Source organism: Aythya ferina (assembly GCF_964211825.1).
Source record: "Aythya ferina genome assembly, chromosome: 3".
NCBI lineage: Eukaryota > Metazoa > Chordata > Aves > Anseriformes > Anatidae > Aythya > Aythya ferina.
Window position 1 is genome coordinate 116,051,977 of NC_140298.1, and position 17,732 is coordinate 116,069,708.

Consider the following 17,732-nt stretch of genomic DNA (forward strand, 5'->3'; position numbering starts at 1 on the left):
AACAAACAAAGAAACAAACAAAAAAACAGTGTTATGGGGGAAGAAAAACAAAACAAAACAAAACAAAAACAACAAAAGGTTGTTTGAGAGTCGAAAACAACACTTTTTGTTTGTTTGTTTGTTTTCCAATGAGATGAATATTTTCCATAAACATTATTACTTTGAACAAAGAGTGAATTTCCATTCAAAGCTGTATAAATAGAAAATGTTCAGAGCAGTCTAAGCAGCCTTAGGTAACTGCACTTCACCAACAGATGAAGTGAATCCTTGAGAGATGTCATATACATAAAAGCTTACAGGATCCCTGGGAAAGACAACAGCTCAATAAATATTAGGTGCTAATGTCTAATATTATTTTCTTTCTGGATTTTTAATTTCCTTATTAAAAAATTAAAGCCATTTGTAAGAATTTCACACGTATTTTAAACTGTCGTGTTCAGTTCTTCCCAGAAATATAACATCTCCGTTCAGATATTGAGAGATATACATATGATGAATATATCAGTTATGACAGTCATATCAACAACAATCAAGGGGTAGCAGGAGACAGAGGACCTTCAGTTTTAAGTGATTAATTTTAATATCCTGCAGAGTCCTGCTAATCTTCCCTGTACCACCCATCTTCCCTGGCTTTAATCCTCCCAGTACTAAAGTTCGTATCTAGCTTTAGTCACATTGGCAGTCTGTCTGGGACTAGTTGCTGAGTTTTCTATTCAGCAAAGTTTAGCACAAGCTCAAATGATCTGTTGAAGAAAAACAAACAAACAAACAAACAAACAAACAAAAACAAACAGCATTTCTTGAAAATTAACAATATATTTTTCCAACAGTCAGGATCACATATTACTGGGTTACGTGAACCTCAAGGGAATAATTTTCTGTCCTTGTAGAAGAAAATTTGCTGGGATGTAGATTTTTAGAATCATGTCCTAGTAATAATATCAATGACTCCTGGATTCTACACTGACACAAATAATCACAATAATAGTTTTATTACAAGGAAATTAACTGTGTAGCATTGAAAAGAACAAACTACACCAAAATAGGATGTAAATGTAGGATGTAAATATGAAGTAAGAGCTGTGTTATCATACATTCTTCCCACTAATAGCTCTGCCTGGATACATTATACTGAATCCTAACAAAAGCCCAGTTTGCTAAACCTGAATTGAGACACTAAACCCACACTTTTTCTTCTGTGCTCTTCTTTAGCACCAGTTTCTGAAACTGGCCTGTTTTACCAATGAACCGTTTTGTCTGTCAACTTAGATTAGGTCAAATTAGTTCTCATTTCAATAACTGACAAAGATCATCTTTGACAACATCAGTGACCTCACATATCCTGACAAGGGCACATATTCAAAGTGTATAGAATAGGAACAAAACTTTTACAAGTTGTGGGCAAGAGGAATGTAAGTATTAAGCTAACATTTAGGCTCTTTTTTGGATATACAAAACCCTGACTGAGAGTTACATGATTTTAGTCATACTTTATAATTGTTTTGAAGATGAATATATAGATAGATAGCCAGAACACAAACAAACAAACAAAGAACTCCCCCCTCAAAAAAAAAAAAAAAAAAAAAAAAAAAGTAGGAAGGCACGCAATGAAGTAAAAAAGAAAGCAAGTATCAAGATCATTAACAGCTGTCTCAAAGGTCTCAAAAAGGATTATGACTGCTTTAAAAATGGCTCTTATTATTACTAACACAAAATTCAGTTTTATTATTTTCATGAAAAGGTCTGTATACAGCCAGTTCAGGCACCTTCAATCTCAGTTCTATCATTTGATCAGACAAGACACAGGCTGGACGTTGTGGAAGCACATAGGTATTTTCCTCCCTTCAGGAACCAACTGTTGATATAATACATGTCCTTTAAGTTGAGCATCTGAGTTTCTTTACAGAACCAGAATTCTGGGAGTTTTTCGCAAGGTGAAACACACCTTTGTGTGCAATAGATGCCCTGACAGAGAGCTCCAAAGAAGTTTGTGTCACATCTGTGATACAAAAGCCTTTGTACTGGACCCCTTCATGAGGGTTAAATGTCATTTCCAATAGAGTAAGTTGTTCAAGGAGGCGGAGGAATGCCTATCATTTCTGTTTTTCCTGACTAGACCTGACATTCATCTGGTGGTGTCAGGAATGGTTTAAGGATAGTGAAATGCATCTTCTGTCCTCCCATTATTCAGACAAACAAAATGCCTAATAATGTTTTAAACAGGACTACACCACATAACACTCATACTGGAAGCATTTTGATGTGTATTTCTTATCTCTCAATATAAAACCATTTCATTTTCTTTTCACTGTTGGAAGAACTTATGTCAACACAATTTGTAACAACTACTAACATTGAATTTTTAATCGCCTTGTGCCCCCTCCCTTTTATCCCATCTTATTGTTTATGGATATATAAAGGAATTGTTACTTTATTCATTAATACACAGATATCTTGGAAAGAATTAAACTGTTGGTGTTCAATGCTGAATCAAGCTCCTTAAAATTATGAATCTACTCCCCCAAAAATAATTTATTGTATCTGACAGAAGCTTCAGGAACAGTTTTATATTAGTAAATTGATCAGGAGTTAGCTTCTCTTTTGCTTTTCTCTGAAATCTAGAACCTGAACAATTAACAATTTCAAGTGTAACTCTTGTGTATCTTCTTGCATTTACTAAAGGCTATTTAGTTTTAAAGAAGAACTATAGATAAGGATCTGTTTCCATGAATGTATGTAAGCCTTATAATATTTTAGTACTATGCAGTGCTTAATATAAAATGCAATGAAAATCCAGCATGGTTGTGGTCCCAGCCCACTGTGCTGAAGATCAGGTTTGCATGGGTTGATTTAGCAGTGCCTTCTAATTTAATCATGTCACTTATTCCTGACACCCCAGACTACTAATTTCCTGTGTCTGACTTCTAGTTTAGATATAATTGTCAAATATCTAAGAATGCGGTTTGACAATTCTCTGCCTGTGAGTTAGGATCTTTAATATTCCAGAACTGCATGCAGAAATGCCATCTATTCTCCTCAGTACTTAGCATAACTATGATTGGAGGAAATACAATTGCATATGGTTTTTGAACAGGTATGCAAGACGAGTGTAGAAGATGCTTTACTAACTTACACGTGTCATTGATTTTTACAAGGATAATTTATAAATACCCCTGGGAAGATGTTGCAATGCGCAGGACTCCACATTCTTTTTAATATTTTCTCACTCCTTACTTCTGTGGCATGTGAGCACTGCCTTACACCTGCAGCATAAAATCATGACTGTGCAACCAGCCTGACTCTTAATGAACATGTTAGGAGGACTGAGGAAGAGACTAGTGGAAATCATGTCATAAAGTTCAACTACATGGCAGCCACGACTGTGCTGAATGGATATGGAAAATTTCACCCTGTTGTAACCTGGATTAGCATTCATCTCTTTTCATGTTAGTCATATAATAACCATATGCCTCGTCCAGATTAGTTATATACTCTATATCTATAGTTAATGGAGAAAAATAGGTAACTCCTGGACTGATTTATCAAACTTGCCTTAGATATTTATCGTAGAGTGAGATTGCTCACTCTCTGAAAGCATTAACATCAATAGTAGAGGGATGAACAACAACAAACCCAATATCATTTTCATGTGGCCAATAAGGATGAGGTTAAAGAAGCTATACTATACTCTTCCAAGCTCTGACATTAAAAGACATCCAGCAAAGATTAGTAGATGACAATGAAGATTTGGAAAGAATTCATAACATTCAACTTCAGTGTGATGACAGGAAAAGGTATTACGCAGTTTGGTTTCTGATGTCACAGTGGTTTATTGGACTTCTCAAATTCATATCTAAATTAAAAATAAAAATCTTGATAAAAAATAAATTAACATCTAGTGATAAAGAGTCAATTACCATGCTTGCTGTGTAATTGCATATTACTCTATGTCTTAAAAGCATAACTTTGTGTTTAAAGTGAATTTATCTAGGTTGGGTTTTTTATTTTTTATAAATTTTTGTCTTCTGAAAATACACATGGCAACAAGAAAAATGTTGTTTTAACATGTAAATTATTAATTACACTAAATCACTTATAAGATTTTGATACATTTGAAGATTCATTTCCTTTCCACAATTAACCCATTAACCCCTCAACTACTATTTCATTAAATAAATGGAAGGGCTGTGTAAACCAGTTAATATTTATTAACAGTGTTGTGCCAATTAGTAAGGAATATATTTTTCCTAGGCAAGGGCCAAACAGCCCTCCAGTCTTTTTTGTATACACTTGTTTTCTTTTAATTTGGCTAGTGAAAGTAGCAGGTGTTGAAAGCTAAGTGTGTATGTAATTTGAGGTTGTTCAAGTATACTGATTAGATGATCACTTTAGATGGAAATTCTCACTTGAAGGCAGGATTCCTTCATTCATTTTGGTCAGACTGTTTCTTTGCTAGTAACATACTTGCTGAACTTTGCTGCAGAAATGCGTATCAACAACATCCATTTATCCCACATAGGCACATTTTGGAATGATGATCTTCACAATAAAGGCATGTACTCAAAATATTGCATAAAAGGGCTCACTGCCTCTGACAAAGATCAAATAAAACTTGGTTGGTTGATCTGTCCATGCCTATAGGGTATTAGTGATTATAATATTGTGCTTTAATGGACTATGGACCCAATTTACATAACATTTACATGTCATCTGCATATTCTTTGTGGAATAAAAAAACAGTGATTCAGACAAAAAATATCTAAGACATACAGATGCACTTTTCAAACATATATTTTTTTTTCCTCTTCAGTTTTAAGCCCAGAGTTTTGACTTTACCTGTTCCTACTGGAATCCAAAAGCAGACCTGAATGATCACTATGATCACTGCTGTACCACTGCCCATAATCACAGTGCCCATACTCGCAGAAAAATCGCCATTCATGTTGAACTGAACGAGCATTTCATTTTCAAATAAATTAATTTTTAAACAAAAATGTAATTGCACTAAAATGTTTCTATTTTTAGAAAATCCTACTTTTCTAGAATCTGGAGAATCCCTGGACTGGATGGAAACAGACATTTTAAAATGTCTTCTTACTGCTTCAGCACCTTTGCTTTGCATTTAGGAATTTCTGTTCAAGACAGAAGTTTAAGGGGACCCTTATAAAATTCCTGGAATGCCTTTGACATTGAAAGCTTTGGGAAGAAACGTCCAGAGCTTCTGAAATGCTGAGATGCTCAGTAATGTCCGGTGATGATTGAGCTGGCTGTCCTGGCCCTTGGAGGCATAAGCCATGAGACGAACTTACAGAAGCCACACAGAAGCTATGTAAGGTTATTGTATCTCCTTTGAGCTAAAAATAAAATGGACACCTCAGGGCAACGACAGCTTTTTATGTGTTAATCAACCTGTGCATCCATAATAGCTCTGATAATAACAAAAAAAGCAAAATTTTCAAGGCCAAAGGGATACCATATTAGCCAGGAAAAATCTTATGTCCAGGATGAAGGTTCATTACACAAAATCATAAAAATAAAATAATTTTAGAGTTCCAGCAGAAGCTGAGAGATTTAGATTCGAGGCTGTCTGGTGGTTTGAGGCCAGATTTTACAGATTACCAGAACCACTGCATCCCTTCTGTTGGAAAATGAGAGAGAGAGAGAGAGAGAGAGAGAGAGAGAGAGAGAGAAGAAAGAAAGAAAGAAAGAAAGAAAGAAAGAAAGAAAGAAAGAAAGAAAGAAAGAAAGAAAGAAAGAAAGATTAAATAAATAAAAAAATAAAAAGAAAAAAAATATTAAAAAAAAATAGAAGAAAAAAAAAAAGAAAAAAAGGAAAGAAAACAGGAAAGAAGAAAAGAAAGAGTTAGGAAAGGTTAGGTTAGGAAAGGTTACAACTTTCTGTTAGCCATGGACCAGAAGTGAAGAGAAGTAATATATAGACATCTATAACAAATGTAAAGAATTCTTGCAAAAGAACACAAGAACAATCTAAGTACAAGAGTGGTTTCAGGCTCCAGCACAGACATACAACCCTGAAATCAGACACACTTGGCAAGCTTAAAACCAAATGCTAGAAGTCAGTCTAAAATCATTTTTCTTCCATAATACTTAACTTCTTTGCCAAATTCATGACATCAGTGCTTTTGTGCATTATACACTATTACAATCAAGTCTAGGAAGTGATTTGGACAACTATATGTCCTGGTTTAAGTTGGGAGAGAGTTAATGTTCTTCCTAGTATGTTCCTCCTAGGGTGCTATGTTTTGGATTAGGATGAGAAGAGTGCTGATAACATGCTGATGTTTTAATTGTTGCAGAGCAGTGTTTACCTAAGCCAAGGACTTTTCAGCTTCTCACTCTGTCCTGCCAGCTGGCAGGCTAGGGGTGCAGCAGAAACTGGGAGGGGACAGACCCAGGACAGCTGACCCAAAGTGGCCAAAGGGGTATTCCTTACCACCTGACGTCATGCTAAACAATATATAGGGGTGGCTAGCCAGGGGGAGGGGGCTGGACTGCTCAGGGTTAGTCTGGGCATTGGTCAGCGGGTGGTGAGCAATTGCATTGGGCATCACTTGTTTCGTACACATTATTATTAGTAGTACTATTATTATTTTTATTATTTTCCTGTCTTAATAAACTATCTCAGCTCACAGGCTTCATTTTCCCATTTCTCTCCCCTATCCCAGAGATGGAGAGGTGAGGGTGAGCAAATGGCTGTGTGGTGTTTAGCTGCTGACTTGGTTAAACAACAACACCATATTATAGTTTCTGAGTATGTAGTGGAGGTGTTCCTGAATGATCATCCTATTCTTCTACTGTCTCTCGTAGAAAAGAAGGAAAATGGAACTAGACAGGCTTTGGGTCTGACCCAATAGAGCAGGTTTTTTTTTGTTGTTGTTGTTGTTTTTGTTTTTGTTTTTGTTTTCTGAAGTTTTTATGTCAAAATAAAAGAAATAAGTGAACCCAACACTTGAATGTGAAGCGAAAACCAACTTGTGCATGAGATCTTTGGCCAGATATAATCTTTCCATATTTTATAGTATTGGTTGGCACAAGTTGTCTGTCCACTTTTAGATTTTGTTTGTATCCTTAGCTTAACCGTATCTCACACTGAAACCAAAAGACAAACCTGGCATATTCTGCTGATTTTAAGTCACTAAAAGTGACTACTCCGGTTTGCTTGAAACATCTGTGACACTACAGCAAACCTGGCTGCAAGTCAAGGCTTGTGAGCTGTGATAAAACCCAGGTTTCTGTTGAAATGTACTTTGGCAAGAGAGGGCAATATATGAAACATAATCCCAGTGACGTGTTATACAGGTAAGTGTGCAGTGCCATAGCACATTGGAACAAAACCTTTCTCCACATATTTTGGTGGTACTTTCAATGGTATATGTCAGGCCAATAAAACAGAGCTTGCAGCAGTGTAAAGGACCTGTTAAGCAAAGCAACCATGTGGGAGTGTCTTTGAGGAAAGGAGGGCCCAGCAAAAGAAATAAAGATATCTGAGGAAGGAGCAATGGTTACAGGGGACAAAAATCCTTGCAGAAATGACAGTGGAGGTTGGAGACATGGCTATCAGCAGTGGCAGAGAACAAGAGGATAAGGCATGCCAGAAGTGGCTTGTAATAGGCAGTTCGGAAACTAGGTGTGACTAAGACTCAGGATCAGCCACAGTAGCCTGGATCACCTCCAGAATAGCTGTAAAAAAAATGGTGGAAATGGAGGAATACATTGTTTGTGTAAGCGGGCAAGGAAATTTATTTTATTCCTTGTTATCAAAGCAACATCTTTCAGTCTTCCAGCAGTGACATTACTACCAGGAGAGCACCCAACATGTGTCTCTTGTGCAGCAGCTATGGGCATAGTTCATAGTGGGAGAGGAGTTTGAAGATGGTACCTTTATTAGCTTTATATTCTGTGAAGGGTAAGAGAATACAATATATTGTCTGCAAGTCAAGGCTTGGAAATGTAAGTATATTGCCTTTAGAAAGATGACAAAAGTATGGAGTTGGGAAAATCAACCTGGAAGACCCATATGGTCTGCTTCTCTATAAGGTATATCTTGTAGCATCAGAGGAGTGGAAACTAGTACAAGGCTTCTATAATGACAAATAGGAAAAAGTACTAACATGGAGACAGAAAACAGCTGAAAACATGCGTACCATTCATGAAATTATTTTTTTTTTTCATAAATCTTATGGGGGATTCTCACTTTACATTTACAATTTTAAATTTTTCAATTTTCTCCACATGTTAAGAGCAAGACCCCTTTTGACATCAGTGGCGGCAAGATCGTGCACACAAAGAACTTTGCATCCATCCTTGCATTGCAGAGGTGTATAACTTTCTGATCTGAACACATTAATAGGCTGCCAAATCACATGGATAGATAACTAACATCACATTTGCACTTTTCAAATGGGTTGCAGCATATGACATCAATGCAGGCAAAACAGGCTTGGTGTTCTAAGTATCAGTAGAACTTACAGACGTGCATTAATATAGCATGAAGATCTCTGCATGAACACAAATGTTTTCAAGGGAAGCCCACAGTAAGAGTTGATATTCTTTGTACTCGGTGTTATGCATGATGGAAGTTTATCTGACATAATGACAGAAAATAAAGATCTTATCAAATAAATAATGTCTTGAAGCCTGGAATTTAGTGCATTAGAATTGTGATATTGTTTATTAAGTAACACTTAAGAGGGCCAAATGATCTGGGAGCTACCATGTGGCAGGAGCTGTTTGAGCACAGTTAAGAGACACCCCCATCAGATCATCAAGCTGACTTGGACCAAAGACTCAACAAGCAAGCAGCTTTTGACATTAAGAAATTTGAGGAAAATGGTCATGCTTAGCACCTTAGCATCAGGGACAAGGAAGATGTGAAGGTGACAGCTGATGATGCAACCGTGACCTAAACAAGCACACAGAGTGTCAGTGATGAGGTCTAGAAGCTGAAGCTGTAGGATATAGGTTTTGCTTTACACTTATTTACATTTTACACTGGGTGTTAAGGTAGAGGGTCTTTTGTACATAGATTTTGTAGCTGGACATAAGGATGCTGCTGGATATGAATATGAATTGAGACAGGGCATAGAAGAGACAAAAAGCCACGTTGATAGCTCAAGATGTTTGGATACCTACTAAAAAAGAAGTGTAAGAAGCTGGGCAGATGCTCATAAAACTATAAAAATGAGGCAAAAGAAGAGTTTATTTGTTGCAAAGAAGAGTTGAAAGACAAGTTTTCTGAGCAAGAAAACAATGAAAAGAAATAAGCAGAAAAAGAAAACAAAGAAAACAAACAAATAAATAAATAAGGGGGGGGGGGGGGGGGGGGAAGTTCTGGAGAACAATTCTGCCTCACAAAAGAAGATTAAGAGATACCAGAGAAAATCATAAGAAATAAAGCCAGTGTGCAGCTGGTTGTGAGAAAACAAAACGGAAAGTTCTGTGGACAGAAGGAGGAACAGAAGAGACAGGTTGTGGTTCACCACAGAGTTCACAGAAGCTCTACAAAGACATGCGTTGGTCTGGACTTCTGATGTGGAGAACTGCAAGATCTATCACAAGAGTGGGTAGAGAGAACAAAAGACTATGACTTCTGCCAAGAGAATGCAGACAAGAGGCAAAAAATAAACTCATTGAGAACAATACTCCAGTCGTCTCTTCCACAGAAACTTTCTGGACACTCTGTTTTTCCTAGCTGGGGAAACTGAGGCACACAGATTTGTTAATGTGTCTGGTCTTACAGTAGACTAGAGACAGAAATATGTCAGAAATATGAATAAAAGAGCCTTGGTCTAACTCTAGGCTAATAACTTTCTTCAACAGACTGTTCTTTCTCTGGTAATAAATGATATTTGGGTACTGTCATATTTTGAACACCATTGTCAATGCCCTAGTATTGCTGTTAATGATGTTGTGTGTATGGTGGGGTGATCTTGACAAAACAGACATAAGTTTTCAACTCTAAAATTCTAATTAACATATTTTTTTAAACCATTTGCATACCAATAAGCCTTTGTACTTTTTTGGAAGGAGAATGTAGATTTTCCCATTTTGTAAGCAGCAGATCTGTAACAATGTTCTCTGCCACCAACACATTTGTTTCTTTTTACAAACCAAGTCCCTTGATGTAGAATTCAGAGAGCTTTTGTGTAAAATCCTGCTTGACCTTGTTGCATTGTCAACAGCAAACAACTTTTATGTACAATCTCTGGTGAGTTGTTTTTTTTTTTTTTTTTAAACATCAGTATGTAATGATGCAAAAGGATTTCTGATAACATAATTTTTTGACTGGCAGCGAAATAGCTGCCACTTCACTCATACTGCCTGTGTTGTTATGGGTTTATATTCTTGTCATTTTTTTTTCTTCTTTTTTTTTTTTTTTTCCCTCTTTACAGAAAGTGTTGTTTTTAATCTCCTTTTAACTGGAAAACATACTCAAGCCCTTTTTGCATTTGCTTAGCCTCCACTTATTAAATCTTCTGTTGGTAGGCAAGGAAGACAGAAACGAAAAGGCTGCTGTGGTTGTTCCTATAAAAAAGAAAGAATGTGTGTTTTGTAGTCAGAGCAGGAATTGAAAAGACAGGACTCTTGGGCTCCAATCCATTCTGCCGTGAGTTAGGGGACTTCATTTTATTCAGTTTGGTTATGACTAAGAGTTCGTGTTTGCATTTCTACGATGACTGCAACAATACCAAGCCATTCAGGTTGGTGTTTTTCAAGTGAAATGAAATGCATGAATCAAATCCCTCGCTCCATCAGAGTTTAATGTGTGGATCTGTCAGCTACAGCAGTGCCACATACAATATTTGAACTGAACTAAGTTCAATGAAATTGTGAGAGGTGGGACTTTGCCTGCTGATTTACCCCATTTCTCTTTAGCCCTACCACATGTGATTTACATCTGTTCCTCTACTATGAGGTCTGGTTGCTGTTGGCTGGACAAACCAGATCTCTTCTTTTTCCCCTTTCAGAATGGGATGGGATTTCCTCTCTTCATTTAGTTATTGTGTTGCCTTGCCATAGTAAACCTGCTCATGTACCTTCACCAAGCATTTCAATTTCATGGTGTAAGTTTGGTAGATAACCTCACTGCAGCTGAGGATATCTGCTATCTCTCACAGAATAGACACAAAGAACTCAGAGAGATGGTTATAAAGTGCATCAAATTCCTCATACAAGATAGTTTTTTATAATGTTAAGAATGTCTGCATTCTATTTATACTATGAATGGTCTAGCTATACTACTATACTATACTATGGTCTAGCCAACACATCATCCTGTCTCTGAGATAAGTCAAAATCCTATGCCTGGAAATCAATAAGAATGAGTATATCTGATAATATCTTCTCACATATTCCCACTTTCCAGCATCTACAAGTCATGTATATCAAGTGCCAATTTTAGTTCCCATATATGTAGTAATCCTCAAAGTTTTGTTTTGTTTGTTTTACTCCATAGGCATTTCTGATCTTCCCTTGAAGCTCCCATGAGTTCACATAAGCCCTGTCACTTGCTCCTTAAATGAGAAAGTCTGGCACGATTCAGGTCCCAGTGGTCTGTGAAAAGTTCTTCCAGAAAATTCGTAGTCTGGTTTTGACCTGTGGTCCTTCTCTAGAAGGTGATGCACTGAGGATTTAAATAAATAGACATTGAATCAACACTTTTAGCATTTGTCTCTCATTAATTTGTTGATTTTCCTTATCAACTGTCTTCCTGCCCAAGTTTTTCTTTCCAATCAAGTGGCTTAACTTGTAGGATAACTCAGTCCCCTTTTTTGGTGCAGTGATTTGTTTCCTGTAATGGAGAGCAGTACTAATACTCAATCTTCAAGACTGCCCTTATGAGTGTCTTCTGTATTCCCCTAAAAGAAATATGGGTAACTACGGCTCAAAATGTCTCAGGCATAAAACAACTTCAAGACTGAACCTAGATTTTGATATATTATTTCCAAGAATTTAATTTTTTATTGTCATTCATTGAGAACTAGAGGCTCATCTGTAGTCCTAGAAGGAACGTAGAGAGTAGACTGAGATTTCGACCAAAATTCATGATTTGGCTTAGTGCAGAATACCAGTGCAACTTTGTTCCTTCTGTTTTTTCCACAGAGGTGGAACACTGCTCAGACCAAGATACACCACTATAAGAACCTGCTGAAGGTATGCTGAAAGTCTGCAGCTTTCATTTTCTTGCCACAAATGCAATTTTACTTATTGGGTGCCTTCCAAAGCAACACATCATTAAAACAATGAAGTTTGGATGGGAGGGGGCAAATGACCCCAAATGACGAATCATTTTGTATAGAAGGGGCCACACTCCTGTTAATTCAAATGACATTTTGACAGTAGCATGCTGTCAGCCCAATAGTTTGACCTATACAACAACCTCTAATTATTACTAATTAAAGAATTAATTATTCATGGCAGCACGCGTTATTAGCATAGCAGAGATGTGTTGGAATATGAGTTATGCGCGGTTTATGAATCTTCAGAAAATAGATTCTTTAATAAATTAATAAAGGGGCTCTGGGGTTTCATTAAAAGGTGGCTGGAGGGGTTGCAAGCCAGTTTCCAAGGAGACCACAGGTGGTTTGCTTGGATTTTTTTTTAGTTAAACTTGTTTGGGCCAGATGATTTCCCTCCCCCTCTCACCCTGTCCTCACTGCTCTTTCCTCAGGCAGAGAGGCGAACATTTTAATGAAACCCCTGTTGTCCTCATATCGCTTTGATCCCCGTGTGGTCTCCAACCTCCATGTTGGCCAGTTGGAGGATGGTGCAGCTTTTTTTTCTTTCTGCCTTTTTTTTTTTTTTTTTGATTGAAAGAAGTAACCAGCTCTGCCATGAATAAACAGCAGAAATGATAAAAGCACACTGGTAAAAGGGAGGTAGAACAAACAAAGAGGAAAATAAAGGAAAATGTATAAATTCACATGAGACCATCGGGGTGGGAGCAGAGTTAATTACCCTGCTTACTGTCTTAAGAGCATGTTTGGTGATTGTTCTTGTTACTATTTTTATAAACATGCTTGTATTCGACAAAGCATTTCTTATTCTTTGGTCTGTTTCATAGATTTTTTTTTCTTTGTTGTTATTTAAAAAAAAAAAAGGGGGGGGGGGGAGGAGGGGGGAGAAAATTCTTCACTTTTTTACACCTTTTTCATTCTGTCTTGACAAATGTTTCCCAACATTTATTTCACTCAGTAGTGCAGAGGGTGATATTAATACCTTCAAGTCTTTCTAACTAAACAGTGATATAAATAGCAATAAATAGCAATAACAATGTTTCCAAGCTTTTCCTCCAACTTTAGAACACATTAACATTTCATCCTTGGTTAACAAAAGCCTCGACAAAATAGTAGCTACAATAGAAAAATAAAATAAAATGTCTCTGCCTCACCTTCCAACCTACGTGACTTCTACTCCTCACCAGTGAAACCTTACCCATCAGGCGTAATGTTTCCTGCTACCACACAAATCCCACCAAAATCAGTGGTCCTGCTGCCACAGACCAAATTCATCCATTGTCTTCAAAGGATTAGGGCTCCATAAGGAGGATGGCGATGGAAGATTTTTTTTTCCTGTCTCTGTTCACTTGAATGAACAGAGTACCAGCTAGGAGAAGGATACACTGCTCGTCATGATCCATTGCATATACTTGAGACAGTAGAACAAGACAAACAACCTCTGCTGGTTGTGTAGGGACGTTGGTCTTAGGTGTACCACTTTTCAGCAAGATACTAGAGGATTCTCACAACTTGTGACTACAGAAAGCCTCATGCAGACTCATAATTCAGTTACAACATAACTTTCAGACAGACACAGATGTATTTGACTTTCAAATCTTATTTGATGACAAGTTTATCTTAGTTCTGAGTTGTTCCAATGACTAACTATTGTGGGTGTCATGTGTAAATGTATGAATTTTTGTCCATGTATATTTTGGGGATGGGGCTGTGTATTGCTTTACCTATATACAATGCTTCAGGCAGTAAGGTTTCAATATCAGATGAAGTTGAGGCTGCTCAGATAATATCATTAATACATATCTGTTCTCTTTGTGGTATTTTTTACTTATTTTATTGTAGCACTTAGAAACTCTAATAACCGATTGAGCCTCTACCTTGTTATGCACAGTATGTATATAAAAATAGCATCACATTGTATCTTTGCAGCAGTTGTATAAACTTGATCTCTTTGTGCCTGTTTTGCAGATTGACAGCCAGAGCCCATTCCTGGTGAAGATAGATCTTTTCAAAGAGTGTGGCTGATCCCTAGCAGTTAAACTGGTAAATCAGAAAATTCTGAGCTGAACTTAGGCTGTTGAATAGCCTAAGAGTCCAGATAAAACTTTGTGCTTGGACAAGACCATTTCTCGAAGCTAAATTTCCCAAAGAAAAATATCACTTCTCATGCTACACATTTTAAGACAACCCAACTAAAATCTAACAATGAGTTCCATGGTAAAATTAAAAAGGTAATATATTAAAATAGGGATATCAATATCCCAGTAATAATACCAATACAAACAATATCTCATAATAATATCAATATCCCATTCAGCTGGCATGTCCTTGTTTGCTCAAATAAGAGCAAAAACATATATATGGATCCCACTTCCCAGATGAAAAAATGAAGTTTCAGAAAAAGGAAGTGTCTTTTTTTTTTTCTTTGAGAAAAAAAAAAATATATATATATATATAAAAGTTTAATTTTAAATGAAAACACATGCTGAAATGTCTATTTAAAGATATGCAGGATGATTCTTGTTTTCCTATATGAATTAGGTTATTGTCCTGAATGAGATATGTCTGGGATACTTTATAATAATTTTGCTCTTGGCAAGTTAGAAATTAACTCAGGACATAATTCAGCATTGAGTTACTAATCCAGATTGGGATTTAAATTATAAAAATAAATCTGAGTTCAAACCAGACATGGAAGATGTTACCACACTGATCACCTAACATGAAGCCTAAAGAAAAATGACTCAGAAGGATCTCAGCTTCCCAGAAAACCTAGAAAATTTTATGTAAATACCTGAAAAAAAAAAAAGTATATGATTAATTTTAGTCACAGAGGTTTGAAAACTTAATTGCCATAAACCAATACTATAGAGAAAAAATAGCATTATCCTATGTTCTGTCTGTAACAGTTAACTGTTATAGAGCCAGAGCACGGCAGAGTGTTTTTTGTTTGTTTGTTTGTTTTTGACCAAAACCATTTATAGTTTGGTTTCCATATAACAACCTGAATTGTTGGCTTGCTCTCCAGCAACATTTTGGCCAGATCTGTCTAGGAGGCACCCAAAAAATGACCAGGCACGTATAAGATGTGGCCATGGCCATTGCCAGCAGACTTTGCCCTGGCAGCTCTGTTGTTTCAGGACATGGAACCATCTCTACACTCTTCAAGTTCACTCACTAGCCTCTAAACATAAAGAGGTATATGCTGGTAAGAGTTTTCTGCAACACCTTTACCCAACCTAATTTATGTAAATTGAAAAAAAAAAAAAAAAAGAATTGAAACAAAAATTGGAGAAAATAGTTTGAATATGAAATCTACTTTTTTTTTTTTTTTTTTGAGTGTAGAGTGTTTTGAACTGATCCAGCTTTTTTACATTAATGAGACGTTTGAATAAAATCACAAATTTGCAAATATTTTTTTACAAAGTAAACTGCTTATAGGCAATATTTCTTCTACATCAAGATGGTTAAAAAAAAAAAAAAAAGTAGTTTAATTACACTAAATCTATAGATCCACCCTTCTTTTTTTCTGAATACATAAATATAAATACCTACATAACTGTAGATACATACCAATGGAGAAATAGCTATATGAATGTTCATATTTTGATTTATTTGAGAACTATGTCAAAATTTTAATTTTTGCCTTCAGTCACAGGACCAGGAAAGCATTTCAGTTCTTTCTAAATCCCCAAATAACCTTCCTTGCCTATATTGAGTTCTTCACCTGTCTTTGAGATACTTTACCACCTATCAATGAAACTTATAGACTCTTGGGGATTAATTCCACATTGCATGCCACTTCACATGTTCTTACCTGAAAAAGATCAGCAGGATTTTCAGGACAATATTTGGAAATTTTGCAGTAATCCTCATTACTCCATCCCTAGCAGTGCTCAAGGTCAGGCTGGATGGGTCTGGGAACAACCTGGGCTGGTGGGAAGGGGTGTTCCCATGGCAGGGGAGTGGAATCAGATGGGCTTTAAGATCCCTACCAGCCCAAACCATTCTGTGATTCTATGTCTCAGCTTTAACTGAAAAATAATAGTCCGAACAGTTCTATCAGCTCTATAATGGCGTTGCTCATTTAACAATGATCTGGACCAGAACATGCAATCAGGAGAAATAAATGGATATCCAAACACTGAATTTAATTACTAACACAAATGGATGTTTAATAATATATATTGAAAGAGCAGTTTTCACTCTAGGAAAATATTATGAGACCCTATGGGCATCCATTCCCCAGTTTTCTTATTTATTTATTTATTTTAATGAGCTCAGGAAAGATTAAAGCCCTAATTAAACACATATTTTATTTCTGTATTTAGAGTTTTGTTTTGTTTTTTAAACTGCATCCTTTTAATGTAAAACTGACATTCTGGCATTGCTTGTATGCCCAGAAGAATTAGATAATCAACAACTGTTTATAATAAGAGTGTGCCAGAACAGCATATGAAGTTCAATAAAGAGGGTTTGTTTTCCTTCACTCATTTAGGAGAGATCAGATTTTCTTCTGTGTTTGGGGCTTTACTCTGCAAGTCAGTCTCGGGACTGCAAATATACTGTGGTTCAAATGCATTTGTCTGAATTGCAGGCAAAACTAGGAGATGTGCCAGGAGTTGTCAGACAGATTTAAAATACAAAACCACTAAAATTAAAAGCCCCTAACCTAGCCAGGATAGTGACACCAAATGCAGACAACTATATTTAAAATAATCACAAAGCTAGGACTCCACTCTCCTAATTCCAAATGTCTATGGTGTTGGTGCCAACACGTGGGTATTTTAGATCCCATTTCAGTCTAAGATTGAAACAATTCAGTCAATAAAGAGTGAAAAGTGAAGCGATGAATCCTGAAGGAAACATGCATGTTCAAACAGCTGAACTGCTCTCTAAAAGTTGCCAAATGTCTTGCCTTGATCTCCACTGCTGGGAGTGGGGGTATTCAGCATACATGGAAACACCTGTAGGTGATTAAATTTATGGTGTTAGAAACTGACACCCTCCATGAAGAACTGCTGCTTGAAATAAAGACAGACTGCAGTAAATATCAAAGATATAAATGCATATTCCTCTGGCTGGTGGAGTTAGCTGAAGTTCATCCTACTCTTCCTGTCCCAAATACCATCATATTCTATTCTCATGTGGGTGGAATAGACAGCATCCAAGATTCATGGCATATTTATATTGATAAAATCATGTATAATTGGGTTATATCCATCAAAAATAAAGGTTGTCCATAAATAAATATTTCCCTTCTGTTCCTTCTCTGTTGCTTTTGTTGTCATTAAAAAACAAACAACAACAAAAAGCAAAAAATCAAACAACAACAAACAAACAAACAAAAACATGGTTTATTCATATGATGTATAAAGGGGGATACTTGCCATCATGAAACTCTGATGTTTTCAAAATCTCTGCAAGATTTAGTTGGGTGGTGTTCTGAAGCAATCTGACCTTACACAGAAAATC